This window comes from Onychomys torridus, chromosome 9, assembly GCF_903995425.1.
Source record: "Onychomys torridus chromosome 9, mOncTor1.1, whole genome shotgun sequence".
Taxonomy (NCBI): domain Eukaryota; kingdom Metazoa; phylum Chordata; class Mammalia; order Rodentia; family Cricetidae; genus Onychomys; species Onychomys torridus.
The window spans coordinates 25,285,256-25,306,415 of record NC_050451.1 but is presented as its reverse complement, the minus strand read 5'-3'; the positions used below and the strand labels follow the sequence as shown (position 1 = coordinate 25,306,415).

Sequence of the window (21,160 nt, the reverse complement as noted above, 5' to 3'; positions counted from 1 at the left end):
ATTGAAGTGTGTGTGTGTGTGTGTGTGTGTGTGTGTGTGTGTGTGTGTGTGATTCTTTACAAAGAAAACAAGTCAGGGACAGTTTTTTTTTTTCCCAAGTACGTAGAAAAAGTTGGCCATGTAAAAACAACTTCTATGTCACACAACATTAAATGGGTGAGGATAAGATCTAGGCAGCTTACAGCAGGGGCACTCAGAACAGAAATTTTGGGAACTTCTCTCTGGGGACAGGAATACCAGAAGAGAGTTCTGGCTCGAAGATTCTTTAGGCTCTTCTTCTAAAGAAGCCCCTCTGCTCTGAAGCCCTATGTGGCTGGGGCTGAGAACTCTGTGGGTTGCACTCATCCCTTCTTGTGACAGCTTTGGGTTTGGGATCCTCAGCTTTCATGGTACAAAGAAAAATGTTTCGATAACCTTGGAGGACACGGGGGCACTGTTCAGAACCATTACAGAAAGCTCCTTCTTGTTGGTCAAAAGAATGAAATCTACCCGTGATTTAGGTGGAGATGTAACATTCTGATCTGCTCCAAAGGTTAGAACATCATATACCATTATCTTCTCCATTATGACTTAATCCATGGGGCTGCAGATATGGCTCAGTGGATAAGAGGACCCAAATTCAGTTTCTAGCACCCACGTGAAGGCTTATATCCATCTATAACTCTGATTCCAAGGGATTCAGCCCCCTATACTGGCCTCCATAGGCACCAAAGACACATGTGGAACACACCTATACATGTGGGTAAACATATATACACATAAAATAAATCTCAAAAAAAAAAAGGAGTTAATCCAGCTGAGCCTGATAATGACCTTAAGATACCAACCTTAAGAAACCGTGATTCACCTGAAGTCACACTACAGAGACACGAGGAATAATCAATCACCTGTTACAGGATATTTGATCACACTGGGAACCCTGAGATTGTTATTTACTGGAAAAACCTGTTTCTAGATGTGGTGTGGCTCAGCTCTAGCACACACTTTGAATCCAAGAGCTTTTTGCTTGAATATTGTAAACAGGATTAAATAAAGTCAACCATAGTTCAAGAGGTGGAACAAGTAACCAGTTGACAGGAAGTGAACAAGAAAAATTGATAAAGAGGGAGTCAGGAGGAAGGGGAGAAAGAGACGCACAGGAAGTAGAAGGGAGGGACACTGAGTTGGAGGAGTCTTGTTTGAGATGGCATATGACAAAGGTCTTTTGGGGATATTGGCAGAGAAGAAAGGTCAGCTGGGTGCTCTCTCTGCCTCTCTGAGCTAGCAGGCTTTCACCCCAGCATCTGGTTCCCAGTCTTTATCAGTAAAATTGAACAATTGAGATTTTTGTTAAAAACAGAAATCACCCACATGGTAGATACTGTACTTTTCCTTCCCAGAAACTCTGTTTCTATGCAATTGCTTACAGAAACAACCATGCAAAGACTGCTATGTCTGGCCACTCTTCTGAGCCAAACTCCAAAAAAAATGGAACTTTTTCTTTTCTGTCTCTTTATTTCAGACACAAGCCAAAACTCAAAACTTCAGTACTTGAGCCCAAGTGACTGTGAATACCTAGAACTATGATATAAGGCATCTAAACCAAATTTGGATTCCCCAGCTCTCTGCCCAGCTGGCTTCACTCCAGTAGGTACCCAGCTGGCTGCTATAGGACTCTGAGTTTGTTTGCTAATCTGTGTTATAAGATGGCCCAGAAAATTCTCTTTTAGCCCCTCTGGAGTCTTTTGGGAAGATATGTAACAGAGGAGGAACCAAAAGTAAATGCTGAATGAGCAAAAAACAAGGGTCTCTTTGAACATGTTCACAGAGTAGCAAAGCTTCCTGTGTCAGGGTGGGCAGAAAGAGGTGTAAGGCAGGATACCAAGGCTAATGAACTAGTTGGTCATAGGTAGAATATTTGTTGAAAAGCTTCAGAAGGTGACTAGACAAACAGACAATTCAAGGATTTGCCAGGAATTCTCTAAGTCATAGACCCTAAGAAATTACATGAGAAGTATGAAATCAAAAACAGATAAATGGCTACCTCTGACTTGACTGTGGTATGTTCCCCACAGGCTTGGTGACGCTGTTGTTGTGGAAACAGTGGGACTATGCCCTGGTTAACAAGCCAGTTGAAGGAGCAGAGCATTCGGAGCTCCAGCTTGGTCCCACTGCCAGCCTAGCCTTCTGATTTTTTATCCACTGATGAGTCTGGAGTCTCCTGCACATGCTCACAAACAGCAAGAATTCTGCATCGCCTTCCAGAAAACCATGATCTGGTATAAATCCTTCCTCCCTTTTGCCTCACTGAAGGTGTGCTATCACAGCAACAAGAACTACCACAGGTAACATGCCTGACTTCCTCTATACTTCACTGGGGGGTGGGGCATTAATCTTGCTTTCATTTGGTAGTAATAGGATCCTAAATCTAGAAGATTCAAACTAGAGGCCAGAAAAATATTTTAGCAAAGAAAATAAAAGAATGAAGAAGTATTAAAGGGCCATTGTTAAGAACAAAGTTACCCTAGTCACACTGGCTGGTTTCAAATCCTGAGCCTACTACATGGTACTACAGGATATAAGCACTAGGGCTTTCTGCAGGGTCCTTTGTGTCTCTGACTATCGGATTCCTCCTGATCAATGGGACCAAAGTAGGACCCATGCAAGACAGTTGTGAGAATTAAGTGGAGTGATGCATTCTTAGGATAATTTCTGAACAAAGAACTCATTAAGCACTAGCTTTGATGCAGTTTTTTTATCTCTCCGCCTTCCTTTTACCATCATCACCAGTTTGATTAGAGAACAAAACAAAAAAACCTGCTGAGTCTCAAGATTTGATCTGTGGCTCTGACCAGAGAAATAAAAGCAGACACATGACAAAGAGATAGTGAATGAAGAATGGACAGGATGTGGAGGCTTTAGAAATGTGTGGAGAGAGCTCTGTAGAAGTGACCAGAGGTCACTACGTGAATCTTAAGCTGGCCGGTGTGACAATACAATAGGGGTAGAGAAGCAAAGAAAGAAGCAGGCCTCTGGATGAATCGCACTGAAGAGGGGACCACAGTACAGCGAGGATATTTAGAGGCAGCTGCAAGGCAGAAGCAGGTAGAAGGCCTGGGCCACGATGCAGACATGACAGCTGGTAATGCTTTGTGAGTTAATAATTCCTCCAAGGCAAGGGACTGGGGACAGGGATGAGCCATGCCACCGTGACCATCATTTTTAGATGATATTGGATATTTTCTCTATGCCAGGATACTCTGTAAGCTTTTTATGCAGTTGTTCTCATTAAACTCTCATCATAACTGCCTCTATTTTATAGATAAACACATTAAAAATAAAAAAAAGCTGAAAGTCTTTATTTGAAGGCATCCAGCTCTGTAAAATTAATTTTTAATGTCAGCATACAAGGAAATGAGTCTCATTGCAGTAGTATTCCAGTTCTTAGCCAATCTACATTATAAGTGGTAGCCAGGACTGGGGAGATAGTTCAGTCAGTGAGGAGCTTGCCTTGCAGACATGAGTACCTGGGTTCAATCCCAGAATGAGAAAAGTCGAACACAGTGATTGGTGCTTATAATTTAAATGCTTGGGAAGTGGAGGCAGAGGGATCCCTGGGACATGGCAGCCAGCCAGTCCAGCCCATTCAGCAAGTTCAGACCAGAGAGAGATCCTACTTCAAAACACAAGGTGAGTGACACCAGGGTGATGCCATCAGAGGCTGACCTGTAGTATCTATAGGAATCTGCACACACACATGCACGCTCCTCTCATACATATATATGAAATTGAATTCAGAGCCTTCATACTTATTTTTTTGACCCCTAAAAATAGGGACCATACATTTACAAAAAGAAAAATAAGTTAAGAAACACATGTAAGTGACTGCTCTGATAGAGGAAGGCAGTGGGTTTCTGAGGTTGGCAGAGAGCCTTCCCGAAGCTTTTATGTGCTCTCAACATAGAGAAAACCTTTCTCAGAAGAAGAGAAAGGAAGTTTAAAAGCACAAAGGTATCAGATGACCAAAAACTATACAAGTAATTTCTAAGAACCAGTTTCAATGTCAATGGAAATGAAGAACAATGAACCAGATTTCATTTGCTTAGTTTCAGCAAAGAAATGGACACTACAACTCCAGATTTGACATTTGTTGACAGTAGCTTTTGAAGTCAACTGTTGCCTTTCCAAACTTGGACAGAATCATTACATTCTGCTTTGGAAGGACACCAGTTCTTAGCCTCTTCTTTAAAATGATTTTGACTTTGAAGGGTGTGTCTTATGTAGTACATGACATCAGCTCTACAACACTGACCTCCACACTGCAGACCATACCGAAAGCTCTTACACTGCCTACTCTCTAACCTTCACCATGCTAACTAGCCTAATAGTCACTGATAACTATTCCCACATAGTACCCAGAGTCTCACTGTGTAGCTCTGGCTGCCATGGATGGAACTCACTATAGACCAGGCTGCTACAACTCACAAAAATCCACCTGCCTCTACCTTCCACATGCTGTGAATAAAAGCCTAGGTCACCACACCCCAAAAGGCCTTCTCGATGATATTAAGACCTGTCTTTTTGAGCCTGAAACATCTATTTACCCTACTTGGAAGTAAAGAATTCCTTTCTTTGTCCTGCCACTGTTATCTGACATCAGAGGCCCATCCTATGACTATTCTGTCCCTTTAATATGGGTGTTCAGGGAGAGCCAATATGCTGCAGGGGAGTGGGTAGGGGAATAATCTTGCTTCTGGTAGTTCATGAAGGAGGTAAAAAGAAGAAGAAATAATTCTGTGGCAATTCCTTTGTGATTCAAAATAAGACAGTGTTGAATAAAAATCATTTCTGCACCAGGTAAAAATAATCATTATTGCCAAGGACATTTTTGACTAGAAAATAAACCAAGATTAAGTCATAGGTACTAAATGAAGGAAGCAGAGGCACAAATGGAGCTCGTGCTTTGTCCTCTATTTACATGAAACATCCAAATAGATATATCCACAGAGAGGAACTCAGATAGGCAGCTGCCTGGGGCTGGAGTGAGGGCCCCAGGTAAGAACCTGCTTGCTGAGTGAGAAGCACCACTAATGGAATGATGGAAACGTTTTCAGAGGACACAGAAGACAGTGGTACCATCTTATAAACTGCTTCATTCTTATGATTAAATTCTACTTGGTGAAATTTATTTCACTACATCGCTTTTAAGTGTTAGAAGTTTAGAAGGCAGAGGAGCCAGGTGGTACAGGCCTGCAATAGAAACACCAGCAAGGCTAGGGCAGAAGACTGAGGGTTTGAAGGCAATCTCGGCTACATAATGAGGTCTTGTCTGAAACACAGTGGGTGGTGTTCCATTATAGAATGCAAGCAAACGGACTTCTCATTTTCCTTCAAACATTTATAGAGTTGCTATGAAAGAAGAACACAGTATCCTCCTCACACTTGGGTTTATTCTGGGAAGGGGAAGGGGGAGCTTTGTTTATATTTTGCTTTTTGTTCTTCACAAAATTACATATAGAAATGTTCCAGGAGAACAATGAACTACTTTTCCATGAAGGTAATTAGTTTTCACACCAGCACGGCTACAAAGCAAGGCTCTTTCTCTCTCTCTCTCTCTCTCTCTCTCTCTCTCTCTCTCTCTCTCTCTCTCTCACACACACACACACACACACACACACACACACACACACACACACCACTGCAATTACAGGAAAGAAAGAGGTAACATTCCTTTGAGGAAGCTGAGGTGGCCATTTGTATTAGCTCAGGATCGCTGAGCAGGAGACATGGCATCCAGGTTAGACATGTAGGGATGACTGAGGATGAAAGGACGGCAAAGGAACAAAACTAGCGAAAGCAAGCTTCAAGACATGACTGCAGTGCCCTGCGATGGGGAGAAGAGAAAGGATGGCAGGAGAAAGGATGGCAGGTTTAGGCAGTCAGGGCGCAGGTCTGAAGATGGCTCCAAGAAAGGGCTGGACAAGCAGGTGAAGAGAGGGAAAGAAACCACAATAGAAGGTGTGCACTTAGATATGGTCAGCATGACATGATGTTAGATCCAGTACCAGACCTCTGGGCTCTCCAGCCAACTTAGTTCCTAAAACAATAGACCTCCGTGGCACATTTTCATGGCACCATCCCAATGTATGTTTCAAAGTCCACACTGTAGCTCCAGCACTAACTATATCAAGTCTCTGAATCGGAGAGTATAGCTAATTAGAACCTGAGGCTGTCTGTCCATTTTATTTGAGGCAACAATTTCTGTAACATCTTCTCTTGAATCTTTGAGGGTCATTGCCGGGAGGATAGAGAAGTAAGATAACCATATGATAGCAAGCAGCCACACTCAGGACTCTAGCCATGGATAAAAAAGTAGAAGCATGCATCTGATCCCTAGATGGCAAGTGAGATCCTGAGCAGGAAGCAAGGAAACCTTGATAGTTAGGACATTTTACAAAGAAATGCATATTCTTGCTTATTGCATGTCAGGGAGCAAGGCCATCTATAGACATGCCAGTGCCGCCAGTGCCCTCAAATGACTATGAACCTGTTCTGAGAAACAACAGGAATGTTTTATAATTTGTACATAATGTTTTTGTGCAATTGTAGTTTTTTCTGAAATTTAGGATAATACTTCATAAATCATGTAGTTGATATGTTAGAAAATAATACCACTACCATTGAACCAAATAAGTCAATTTTTAAATAGGAGAAATCAGTTACCTAGAATTGATCTTTTTGATTTTGTGAAAGTTAAGTAAGAAAATTATTTACAAGCCATATTAATGGAAATAATCTATATTCTGATGGTGGGGCAGGGAATCAGTGAAGTTTGAATATGCTGCCCCAAAGCTTTAAAATAATATAAATAAGAAGCATTTCTGTGTGTGTATATGTAGGACAATTTTAATAAGAAAATCTAAAAAAGGCAAAGACTGTACAATAGAATAAAACTGTATCATATCCAGAGGGATTTGCTAAAGAGCAAAATGCACTTTTTTTCTTTTTAGTTGTTACTGCAATAATTTGCTTAGCAAGACCTAAGTGGCCTAAAAGCGAAGTCCATCTTAGGGTATTTTATTTATCAAAGAATAGTTCCTCTCCACATAGCTCTTGGCATTAAAAACTCAGTTTTCCAGACAAAGCATGTCCTTCCTCCTCTTCTGTCCCTTCTCTCCTTCCTTTGCTCTACTGGCCTCTGTTGTTTTCTTTCTAAAATGACTGTTCCCTTCCCCCTCCCCAGCCCTCAGGACAAAGCAGCACCCTCTGACAAAGTGTGAGAAACTTCCTCCAAAGCTCAGCACAAGGGAACACGCTGAGAATACCAACTGCCTGTGACAGGGCTGCCTGTCACTGTGACCAGCAAGAGAGAAGGGCAGGACAGTGTGATCACGTGCTCTGACTCACACTCCTGGGGTCCTCTTTCCTGGTCAGTGGGCAGTCTAACAATCACACGCACAATGAAGCAATCAGGAGAGGTGGACAGGTGAACATCCCTTCCAGAGGATAAATTACCTTTTTCCTGGAAAATGATTATTGGCTGACAATGAGGTGGTAATTTACCTCCTTCCAGCCCATAATAAACAAAAATACTAAGTAGGACACCATTTTCAATAGCTATGTGGATGATTGTAATCACCCTTTAGCCTTGAAACTAGTTCCTACTCATCAGCTATGATACATAATACCCTCTTATTTTTTAAATGTCGTCTAAAAGAAAGGGTTTTTGTGAAGCTCAGCTTGGCAAGCTGTCTGAAGTGTCACCTATTACTGCACTCCACAGAGTTTAAAGTTTCTTTTGTAGAAAAGCCATTTTTGTAGTTCATCATCCTTTCTCACTGCCTACATTCAGGAAGTAGTCTGAGACAGTTAGTTCTATTACAGGAAGAGAACAAAAGGAATGTATTACATAAGTGCGCCATGATAGAGCTGGCTGGTCCTGGACAATGGCACTGCTCTGGGTGAGAGTGTTCCTTAAGGAAGAATGGTTGCTTTAGTGGGTCACATGATTATAGAAAAGCCAGCTGCAGGACAGGAGCTGCAACAGCGTTCAGCGTCAATTGGAATTCAACAGGATGGGAATTCAAGCATTGTCTTTAAACGCTGAACCAGGGAATGGGAAGGGGACAGCTACCATGGGGGAGAGAGAGGAGACAGAGAGACTCTGGCCAGAAGCAGGACACACAGTACCCTGACACCACACTACACAGGAGAGTGGCCAAGCACAGCACATGAGGACAGCTCTAGTAGAAAAGGTTACTAAGTGCCATGAAATTATCCTCTGCTATTATATGCCACCAAACCCAACAACAGCAACAACAATAAAACAACACTATCTGCAAGAGAGTCACACAGGGGTGGATAAGGTTGGGAGTCTCAGGCTCCACGAGAGTAGTAAACTAAACTCGGACTTTAAAAGGTGGTAACTGTCAATATTCAACATGAGAGAAATTTCATTTTCTCATTTTTCACTAAAAACAAAACAAAAACCAGATAAATGCTTCTTTGTCGAGAGAAGAGGAAGAGGGGCAGGGGAGGATGAGAGAAGGATTGGGCACGGCTTCCCCATGGCTGCATAGCAACCGCTGGCTTTACAGAGGCCAGGGTTAAACAGTTCACAGCCTACTCCACACTTGGCTGCCCGCCGCCAGATCAATCCAATCATTCGCATGGCCTCCCTGCCCTGAGCACCTGATTTAGGAACCTCTTGCTCATACAACATTTGAAGGATCTATCCATGACTAAGGATATATCCTGTTAGAGTTATTTTTACCTTGCCTAAAACCAGCTTTGGTGACTCTCTTAATTCTGTATGTTGTGATCAAATGCAAGTCCATCTGCCAGTATGTAAGTGATTTCTCTCCTGGTTCCATGTACATGCAAGGCAGGTGTGCAGGTTTTTGTTCGTTTGTTTTGTTTTGAGGCCAAAGGAATGTTGCACTCTTTTGAGCCCATGACCTGTGGTGAATAAAGACTTACCAGGACAGAGCTTTGGATTAAGCTCCTTCACTAGACTCCATATGAGCATGGGGAAAATCAAAATGGACTGACTCATGCTCAGGTGCCCTGTGGCAGTGGGATAACCTAGAAATGTCTGACCTGGGGGTAGATTAGGGTCAGTAAGAAGCCATGTTTACAGCAGGCCAGGCCTAATGAATGCAGCAGGCCAGGCCCCGAGTCACTGAACACCAAGGAATACGTTATTTTTTGCCCTGTTCTCACCCACTCCTACCCCTTATCAGAAAGTAACTTTGAAATGAGCAATAACATTTGAATTCTTGGGGTTTTTTTTTCTGCTTTCTTCAGCCCTTTCTTGGGGACTAAACGAACCATTTCTGCTCAAGGCCTCGATAACCTTCCTATCTGATGGAATTAAGGAGTGATTCAAAGAATGGAGGTCAGACAAAGCCAGCAAAGATTTTTACATTGAATTGTATAGTTTTTATTTTTTTTTCTGTTGACACTAGCTAAATGTTATATGTCTTTAGAAACAGAAACTGGATCTGTAACTCAGACAAGCCTGAAATTTGCAATCCTCCTGCCTCATCTTTTCATGCTGGGGTGTGCCAATAGTATCACTACAGCCAGCTTCATGAAAATCACTGACTTCAGTTTTTCAGACCCATTTTTCTCATACTTTTGTTAATTCAGGCCCAGGGAGTCATCAGCAATTATACAGGGGCAGGAAGGGGATGGAGAGGGAATTAGTCCTTTTCTATGACCATCTTGGAACCGCTTAGTAAATGTCAGCCCTTGGGTGGCTTTCCTGACATTCTAGTCTCTGGGTTTCCAGGTGGTCCTGGCTTCCCTACACACCAGTCTCCAGACTTGCTCCACAATTTCAGCTCTCTTGACCCTACTTGTATTTTTTAATCTTCATCTGGGCTAAGGGTGTGGCTCAGTGATGAATCACTTGCTCAGTGTGGAGGAAGCCTTCCACCATGACACAAATAATTCACAAGTAAACAACACCACCTGTACCAATAAAAATACTTTCTCTTAAATCCTTTGTGCTCTGTTTCTCAACAGGACCCTCCCTGATAAAAAAGGAATTTATGTACAAAGATAGATGGATAGAAAAGACAAAAGGAAATGATAAGTAAAAAAGATTTCAAATGAGTCTTGAAAAAGATTTTAGATAAGCACAATGCCACAGATTGGTCATCAAGGCTTGCTGGCCTCAATCAGATATTCAAGTGGCTGAGTGCTGCGAGCCATTTCTTCTCTGAAGCTTTTCATTTCATGTATAATTAGAAATGTGCCAGTCTGTGATGATGGCAACCTTCAGAATGGTCAGTCTGTCACTTCCCCACCCCAACAACAGACACAAATGCCTCCTGATTACTAAGCTTCTTATTAAGGAGCTATTGTGTCTTGCATCACTCCATCTCCTCCTACCTCCTGATCTTTATCCTCTTGCATTCTACTTAAAGAAGGGTTTTCAAAGAAAAAAGAAATCCCCTGGACACCCACATCAGGCTGTATTCAAAACAGTGGTAAAGTGCATGTGGTCTTGTCACTCACAGGCTTTGTTTTCCTGTCTAAATCTAAGAATAACTTGCAATCCCTTGCAAAAAAGAGAGGAAGTTTTCCACAGAGCACAGTGTGACAGAAGTCAACCACGAGGTAAGGGACAACACTACAAGCCTGGAAGACTCTCCTCTGGCTTCCATTTAACATCTCAAATATTTTGGCCATGATATTTATGGTTATAAACATTAAGTGCAGCTACTATCTTTGGCAAAATTGTTCAATTTGGGCAGATGGTGTCCCTTAAAGCAGACATCAGTTCTACAAACTCCCCAAGTCCTCTACTGGCTAATATAGGGGAAAAACAAGCTTTATTTGCAAAAGTGATGAACACTTTGTCCCACCCACCAAATCCCTGTTCTTATAATATTATGCAACATGTTTTTGACAGATTCCTGTATTCAAATTACCTAAGTTTCAGAGTAAAACACTTGGTTTAGAAGTGACAATATTTTACCTTTAATAAGATAGTGTGAGCCCTGAGAACTAAAAAGATGCTAAAACAAAACAACAGTTTCAATTCCCTAAGAGCTTAGGAATTAGTCACTGACTCTTCATTGGCAAGCACAGGACGTGGTCTGGGGAGGATGTTCAATCTACGGAATGAGAGGAACGGCTCTCTGGCCCAGTGTCTTGGCAAATTTCACCCACTCTCATATCAACACTTGGAACAATTACCTGCTTTCAAGGACCACCTTTGTTAAGGGATGCTCATGCCCAAATACTGATCTGATTTTGCAGGCATCTACAGTACTATCAACAGTTTCAAGAGGATTCCTGCTTCAGCACATAAAGGAAACACTCTCATCTACAGAGAGCATAATGGGAGCCTGCCACTAAGACTTCCTCAAGAGGCATTTACTTCCTTTCAAAACAAAAGCCTAGGTAGACAAAGACAGGAAAAGAAGCATTGAAGTGACCAGTGTGAGAAAGCAGAATTTTCGCCACAGAGCCCGGCAATGAAGAAGAGCAATGAAATTAGTCTTCAGGCAGTTTCAAGTGTACTGGTTTCAGAACCTTGCCTCCCAACCTGAAGACGCTTGGATTTACTTTCACAGACCCTGACCTCTGTAGCATTTAATGTCCATTCCAGAGAATAATCTGGTGACTTCGCTGGTGATGGATGTGTGTGTCTGTGACTGCATTACCAAGAGCACTGGTACTTAAGCTTCTCTGGCAGCTCTTCAGATGCCATGCTGAAAGTAGAGGTGGTCAGGTGCAGAAGACTCGGGGGCAAGGACAGAGCATTAAACTCTTAAAGTTATTCTTTAAGAGACAGTTATATCTAAAAATTTGTATCAGCAACCTACCTATTCAAGAATAATAAATGTGGGCTGGAGAGATGGCTCAGAGGTTAAGAGCACTGCTTGCTCTTCCAAAGGTCCTGAGTTCAATTCCCAGCAACCACATGGTGGCTCACAACCATCTGTAATGAGATCTGGTGCCCTCTTCTGGCCTGCAGGGATACATGCAAACAGAGCACTGTATACATAATAAATAAATAAATCTTTAAAAAAAGAATATTAAATGCATAAAATCAATAAAAGTGAATTAAAGGTATCTTATACTACCCCAGTTTACCACTTTAAAAACTGTCTTGGATAAATATTTCTTCTGATAAAGCAAATAAAATAGGACAGGATTCATTTGAGGGCTATTTTTTAAAACATCACAGTGGAGTAATTTTAAATTGTTAAACTCTACTTAGGAAATGAATGGTGACCAAACTCAGAGCTCCATGGGTAACATCAAAAATCCCAGTGGTGATTAAATTGAGACTATTTGTGAAGTAAAATGACCTTCACCACATGACATGCCTTTAGAACAACAAAATTGATTCACAATTTTCAGTATTAATCCTAAAAATGTATAGAGTATTCACTACATAAACAATCAGCCACAAATATGTTCATTCTTAAGGTCAAGAGAGGAAAAAAAAGGAACTTGTCCTTTTTGGTCCCTGAGTACTTAAAGTTGTGTGAAGATATGGGAGAACCCAAGACCCTCTTCCTGACAGAAAAAAAAAAAAAAAAAGATTATTTTTCAAGACAATAATTAAGCCATTGGTGGTTCTCCTTTAGCTGACTCAGAGGTTCCTATAGTGGATTTTCACAAACAGCCCTTTGTTACTCTCCTTTCTATAAAACTGTGTTACACTGCTATTCCATTGTGACTGTGACAGAAGGCAGGCTTCATTGAGCAAAGGCCTGGTCTTTCCTCCTCTGCATTTCCAGTACCTGAGGGCTGGTGGGCTTTTAGGTGGACTTGGGAACAGCCCTCAGATTTGCTGAGTGTAAGGGTTCTTTTGTTGAATGTAGGGGTTGTGTTGTATACTGCCAGCATGAAGTACTTCTTGCTGCTATAACAAAATGCCTGACACAATCAACCTCAGGAATGAGTGGAGGGCTTACTCTGGCTTTCAGATTGACGTCCCACTCAAGGCAGTGAAGGCTTGGCAGTAGGAACTCGAATGAATGGCTGCTCACATTGCTTTCTGGTCAGGAAGTAGAGACAGATAATGTGGATGCTTTTCTTGATTTCTTCTTTTCACTAAGTCTGAAGCCCAAATCCATGTGTGTAAACCCACCACAAGTGTGTGTGTGTGTGTGTGTGTGTGTGTGTGTGTGTGTGTGTCCCTATCCAACTAACTAGGCCAATGCTCCTTGTCTCCACCCTGGTCCTCACAAGTATAGCTACTAATCTTTGGAAATAATTTTTACTGTCAGAATGGGAAAATGACATTTATACAAAATAAGCAGAGGCCCAAAATGGTGCCAAGCCATACACAGACAAGCCTCCTGAATATATTGATAGTGTTAAGGTGGAAAGACACAGGTCTAGACTAATCTCAGCTGTCTCCACCCAAAGATGACGCCACTTTCATCACTCCAAACCAAACAAAATGGCAGCAACAGTTGACCATGTTGCAGGTGTTAAATAGTGATACTTAAGGCAACCAAGACAAAACTTACCCAGACTGGCTCACAGTAGGGACTAAGTTACCATCAGACATTTGTGATTGTTATTTCATAACCAAAGCTAACATCAACTTGAACATACTACAAATGTCACATACTGTGCTAAATGTCTTAAAAATGAGTGGTTATTATTGTGCATGCTCTGGATTTGCTCAGGAAAGAAAAACATTGCTATATCACTGTTTATTAAATAGATGCATAGAGAAAGCACAAAGACATAAAAAGTGTATGTCATTGCATAATGCTTACACCAACAAATTAAAGTCCTTTTATCCTATTAATGCTTTCTTTTAAAAAGCTCCTGATTGTAAGAACCAGGTGCTCCTACATGCAAACTCAAATGTGTTTTATCCTTCTCTTCATACAAAAATGCAATAAAATGGGGTATGGCTGAAGTATATTACTAGAGCCTGGGAAGACTGCTGGAGCCAACGTTGCCACTAATTCTGTCCTATAGCTCAAAGGATAGTAAAAAAGAGACATAGAACTTCAGATAAATCAATTTTCTTTACTAGCTTCCTTTCTTTATTGTTTGCTTTTACTGTATGTTTTGTGGATCGAGTTAATTATTTTTATGTAAAGATCAATTTCAATATGCGCTTTCAATTCACAATCACTATCTGATGCTGTGGAGAAGGCAGGTTCTTGAGAAATATGTGGAAGTATATACACTTGTGTAGTTGTGTCCAGTGTCCATGTCACACCACTGTCAATTTCTCGTAGAGTATAAAAGACTCTGTTCTCTAATGTTAGCAACTACTTAGTTAAGATGTGTCCCAGGAAAGACTCAGTGTATTTCCCAATTAAGCCAACTGAACACTCCCTCTCTCTCTTAAGTCAGATTCTTGATTCCAATGCTGAAAGAGCAAAAACAACTGCGAAGCACTTTGAATGATGATGTCCTCACAAGGTTTCTAATAGCACGTTCCTATTGATAGCTTCAAGTCTATCCTACTTGCTATCCATCCCCAAATATCACTGTCCTATCCCCTTAATTAACACTGAATCAACAGCAAACTTGCACCTTTCCTCCTTCCTCCCTCCTGTCCTTCCTTTCCTCCCTCCCTTACACCTCCGCCTCTTTCTTCCTGGTTAAGGTGGATGTAATCTATCTGTGTTTGTTACTGGCAAAGCATCAGATTACTATTATAATCACACTACCAACACAAATTTGGAGCCTATCTCTCCCTCTTTTATTTAGCTCCTTACCCACTTTACATTGTAATTACTGGCTCTAGAGAAAATTATACTAAGGAAGCCTAACAATTTGAGATGCTAAGAGGGTGCCACCACTGCTGCTATATCCTACACACCATTTTACCCTCAAAGACCAAAAGGAATTCCACCTTTTGAAGAAAGTCCTTTCAAATGTAACTGGACTGAACTAAGAAGATTCATATAAGTTCTGAGTTAAGGAACTCAGCCAAGTTTAGATAATATTCCAGTAAATGTATTTTTACACATATATAGTTTTATGTAAGTAAGCACATCCATACATGTACCAGCACCCCTGCATGTCTCTTCCTAAGGGGAGGTTTTGATTGGTAGAAACTAGAGTTTCCCAGAAGCAGCAGTTCTGGGACCTGCTGACCCTGCTGTGAGTCACTGCTCCACTTTCAAACCTCAGTCCCAGGCTAAACAAAGGACAACCAATGCCAGCCCATGCCTCATTTTAAAGAACACTAAAAGAACTTTCCTCAAGTCTTAAAACAGCATCTCCCTGCAGCACACCACACATTTATTCTAGAAATATTCACTTCAAGTAAGCCTACCTTGGTTACATTCTAAGCCATTGTGTTCAAGTCAACTAGATATCTTAGACATGCTGTCAAGTTGCTGCACAGTTCCTCTACTGAGAATGAGTTAAAAATGAGGTCAAACTTAGTTTGCAGACCTGAGCATTTTATTCCAAATAAGTTTCATCGTTAAACTTCTCTGTAATTCTCAGTCCACACTTGCCCACTGTATTAAATGGTAGCTCCATCTAATAGAAGATGCATAGCCTGCAAGTCTACTTCATGTAAAATCCAATGAATCAAAATATATAAAAAGAAGAACATTAGAAGATCTTCAAGGATCAAAGGCAGTAAAGGGGGAAATAATTCAAGGAAAAGTCACAATGTGATGGAGCATGAAAGAGACTAAGCCAGGCAAGCCAGTGGAAGAGAAGAGACTCAGCTGAGGCTGAGATGAGGGGGAACTGATAACAGAAAGTGGAGGTCAGTCATCTGGGCCAAATGTTCATCTGTTTATCAATTTGGCATTTCCCAAGACCTAATGGTGTTATAGATACTATATAAATTGGAAAAAATATATGACTTTAATATTGATTCAGTTCTACCCTGGCATCTGACCTCAAAGGGAAGATCAATTCCCATTATCAGAGCATGGACTTGAAAAAAATTACACACACACACACACACACACACACATTTCCATTAGAAATCATATATATGTATTATGATATCCATCTTTCAGAAAACAAGTTATTTCACAATTAAAACTAATAAACAATATATTGACATCAAAATATATTATTAATAGAATTATAAACCATCCAGTTTTCACAACAAAGCAATAAGTTTAATAATCCTAGGCACTCCTATACAATACTAAACTTCTATTTTCCAGATTTTCTTCTCAATATATGTATGAAAAACTATGAAGAATATTCACTATGTTTCAAAACAAGCAGAGATAATCTATCAGTTTAACAGAGTAAAGAGCATTAAAAATGAAGCAAGATTCTAAATTCAACTTCAAATTGTGGGAAATCTCAACAATAAAAAAAAAAAAAAAACCTGAAGAAATAACAGCAAAAATGCCACTTTAACATTTTTAACTCTTAATAATTCTAACTGGTGGGAAATCGATGGTAGAAAAACAAAAGCTTCCTAGCATAGCAGGTTTGAAAGTTCTCTAGCTTTCCAGCCTTCTGCTCCAAGAAAGTCAATAGTGCAACTCTCTTCCATCACCCCAATCCGGGCTCATTGAGTACCTTACTACCTAAGTTTGTCCCCAATGAAACCAAAGTTGTGTACCTGAGGTGAACCTAAGGTGAGGTCTGTGCCACATCTGCCTTGCCCCCAAGATAGGTCCCCTGGGTCTGCCTCCAAAAAAAGTTGGCGATGACATTGCCAAGACAACAGGTCTGATTACGGTGACACTGACTGCTCACAACAGACAGGTCCAGATGAATTACTCTGCCTGATCATCACAGCCCCAAGAAGCCTGCAAGAGAGAGATGAAACAGCAGAACATAAACACAATGGAATATCACTTTTGATGAGGCTGTCAGCATGGCCCAGCAAATGTGGCATCAGTCTTTAGTCAGAGAACTTTTTGTAACCAGCAAGAAGATCCTGACTACTGAACAGTCTGTGCTATGCAAAGTGGGTAGCTGCTACCCTCATGACATCATAGATGACAACAACGATGGTGCAGCAAAATATCCAGCTTTTTAAGGGGCAACAGAAGAAAATATTTCAATAAAAGAATATCTGATAAGAAACAGACTAACAGGAAGGATGAAAGAGAGATGTGGGGGAGAGAAAAGGGGCTCTAGCAGTCAGACCAGCAAACCATTCAATCCTTATAGAGAATTATAAGAAAATAAATATGGAGAGCTAGATGAAATCATGAAAATAATACAGATATAAAAATTACAAATCTGATAATGAAATAGGAAGCATGATAAAGGAAGAAAGAGATATTCCACAGCTGTAGAATATAGTCAGACGGCAACAATAAAGTTCAGTTGGGAGTTTTAATAACAGACATAGTCATTTAGAAGAGAGAATTGGCAGCTGGGAAGGCAGGATGTGTAGAATCAGTCAGCTCAAGGAAAAAGAAAAAAGGCTGAATGAAGGTGAAGGAGGAATGTGGGATGTGTGCAGCAGCACCCCCAAACATGCACACACAGTGTGGAAGTCCCCAAAGGAAAGAGGAACGGTGAGAAGAAAACCTATGTAAAGCAGAACTGTAGAAAACATCTCCAATCATTGGAGGCATATGGCTATTCTTTGAAAATATAAATAAACTCAACAAATCTTCAGTCAGAATAAATATAAATCAGGAGAACAATTAAAATTGGAAGGATGAGATAACACAAGCGGTACCAGAGAGACAAAATGGATTTTAGGATACTATTAACCATTACATGCCAACAAATCAGATAACCTATGAGAAATATACAAATTCCTATCAACATACAACCTAGCAACTCTGAATAAAGAAGACAGAGACAACCTGAGCAGACCTGTGGCAAATTAGGAGATAAATCAATAATAAAAGAAATCCCAGGGCCAGATGGCTTGGCTGTAGAATTCTACAAAGCATTTCAAACTAATATTAATATTTCTCAAACTCTTCCCCAAACAAGAAGTTTAGGAAGTACTTCAAAATCTTCTTTTACAAAGCCAGCATCACCCTTCTGCCAAAGTCAGACAAAGACAAGAGAGAAAAACAATGGCAGAAGAATTATTTTTGATGACGACGGATGTAAAAGTCCTTAACAAAGTATTAGGAAACTGAATTCAAAACATCGACATGCTAAAGGATTATATACTACAACTAAGCAAGATTCACCCCTGGGGGCTGGAGAGGTGGCTCAGCAGCTAAAAGCCTGTATGTCTCTTCCAGAAGGACCTAAGTTCAATTCCGAGCACCCGAGCCAGGTGGCTCACCACTGCCTGTAGCTCCAGTTCCTGGGGTTTTCCACCTCTGGCCTTCCCAGTGGCCACACACGTGTGGCATTTACACACATATACACATGATGAAAAATAAAATAAATCTTTTTAAATCAGACCTATTGAATGAAAGGCTTATTCAATTTATGCAAATCAATTTATCCTGTATTTCATATCATTTCAATAGATGCATGAAAAGCACTGACAGAATTCAATATCCTTTCATGACTAAAAAATGTTTTCAATAAAGTAGAATACACCGCAGAAAGAATATACCTCAACACACCAAATCCCATCTATGCCACTACTAACATGTGAGAAGCTCAGAATGGCCACTCACATATCTGCTGAGCATACATAACATTAGAAGTTTAGTCCAGAATAATTGGGACTAGAGAGATGTTCAGCAGTTAAGAGCACTTATTGCTCTTGCAGAGGACCTGGGTTTAATATCCACATGATAACTCAACCTATCGGTAACTCCAGTTCCAGGAGATCAAACACCCTCTTCTGGCCTCTGATGACACTAGGCATATGTATAGTACATGTGCATACATGTAGGCAAAACACTCATACACATGAAATAAAATAAGTAAATCTAGATCAGAATATAAGAAAAAGAAAGAAAAGGAATCCGAAAAGGAGAGGGAAATTTGATTATTACTTCTGTTTGCTGATATTGTGATCTTATATTGCAAAACTTGTAATCCACCAAAGAACTGGAGTATAGCTAAGTAGTTATTTTAACCATGATTCCAGCCACTTGGAAAACTGAGGCAGAAAGATCATAAGTCCAAGTACAGTATGGATGACATAGCAAGACCTCATCTCAAATAAAATAAAAATTGTTTTACCTGAGAGTAAATTCAATAGTGCTACAGGTATGAAGTCATCCTGCGATCTTAGCAGCATTTATACATATATTAACAATAAACGCTGGGCGGTGGTGCACGCCTTTAACCCCAGCACTCGGGAGGCAGAGGCAGGCAGATCTCTGTGAGTTCAAGGCCAGCCTGGTCTACAAAGTGAGTTCCAGGAAAGCCACAAAGCTACACAGAGAAACCCTGTCTCGAAAAAACAAAACAAACAAACAAACAAAAAAAGCCTCCCCAAAAAACAATAAACTATGTGAAAAAGAAACAAGTAATTCTATACAGAATAACAGAAAAATAATAAAATAAAACAAGAAGACAAAACACTAAACAATAGATTTAGCCAATAAGGTAAAACATTGAATTTAAAAGCTTAAATCCACAAAGGAAATTATATGTCACACAAATGTAAAGGAACACTGTCCTTCAATAAATATTGTTAAAACATCCATATCATCTAATGTAATACACAACTGCAGTGAAATAATTGCCAAAATTTCCAAATCATTATTAATAGAAATATGGAACTGGAAAAAAACTTTAAAATACATACAGAATAACAAGAGACCACACACACACACACACACACACACACACACACACACACACACCCCTAAACAAAAACAAAACAAGGGTGGTGGGCTACAGACATCCAACTATATGACTACAAAATCTATTGCAAAGTATAAAAATTAAAACAGCAAGGTACCAGCATTCTGACAGAAAACCAAGAGGTATGTTCAAAAAGTTTTGGGCAATTAATTTCTGACACAGCCTCTGCTCTTAGCTGTGGTCTGTTGCTGTGATGAACATCATGATGAAAAGCAACCTGGAGGAGAAAGGGCTTATTTGATTTACACTCAGTACATACTCCAGCATTGGGGGTAGTCAGGGCAGGAACCCAAGACAGGAATCTGGAGGCAGGAACAGAAGCCAAGTCTGTGGAGGAGTGCCAGTACTGGCTTGCTGCCCAAGGCTTGCTCAATCTGCTCTCTTTAGAACCCAGGACCACCACTCTCAGGGATGGCACATCCCCAATGAACTAGGCCCTCCCACATCAATCTTTAATCAATAAAATGTCCCAGAAGCTTGCCTATAGGCCAGTCTGGTTGGGTCATTTTCTCAAATGAGGTTCCTTCTTCTAATATGATTAATTTGTACCAAGTTGACATAGATAAATAAATAGGTTCTTTCTTCAGATATGACTCTAATTTGTACCAAGTTGATTAAATAAATAAATGGCAGTCACCAGAATACACAATTGAGAATAGACAGTCTCTTCAATAAATGTGTGTGGAAACTATATATCCATAAGTAGAATGATGCTGCACTTCCTTACAGTTTGAAGTGAAATATCCCCCATCAGGCTCCTGTGTTTGAATATATGGTCTCCAGACAGTGCTTTGGGGAAGGGGGAACCTCTAGGAGGTGGCCTAAGTGAAAGAAGTGGATAGCTGGGAAATGGCCTTATGGGTGCCTGCATAGCCACGGTTCCAGTCCAGGCCCTCTGGTTCTGATTGCTATACCTTGTCACAAGTGCCTCACACTCCCATAACTATAGCTCCTCACTGCCCCTGCCATCACCGGGAGAGAAAATAAATCTTCCTTTCTTAAGCTATTTCAGTCAGGTATTCTATCTCAGTGAAAAGAAAAATAAATACAGACCCATAGCATATCATTTCCAACAATCAAATAAAATTAAAATAGATTGAGCACTTATATATAATATCTAACACTATGCATTTACTAGATGAGACAATAGCAAAAAATGCTCCATCCCATTGATCTAGGGAAAAAATGTCTTAGTTTTCATGCCAAAACCACAAACAACAAAAGCAACAATGAATGAGCAGGATTGTATCCAAGCCAAGCAGCTTCTTAGAGCCAAGATAAAGCAAGTAAAGCGAAGAGACAACCCACAGATGGGAGGAAATACTTATAAAGTGCGGTTCAGATAAAGGGTGGTTATCCAAGCTATGCAAGAAGCTCACAGAAGGAAGTAACTCGATCAATAATGATATCAAGAAGATAATCAATACAGGTAGATAACATATATGCAAGTTTCTTCAAAGTAGGCACAACAATGAAGAACAGATACATGAAAACATGCAAC

At 40.4% G+C, this 21,160-nt stretch overlaps 1 protein-coding gene and 1 pseudogene across 1 annotated transcript in view; one reads left to right on the top strand and one right to left on the bottom strand.

Annotated features, from left to right (window-relative positions):
* The window catches only part of Fhit (fragile histidine triad diadenosine triphosphatase), a 1,532,194-nt gene that overhangs the window by 674,438 nt on the left and 836,596 nt on the right, over positions 1-21,160 (bottom strand). The gene's annotated exons all lie outside the window — the stretch shown is intronic.
* LOC118591140 lies at positions 5,802-16,951 on the top strand (annotated as a pseudogene).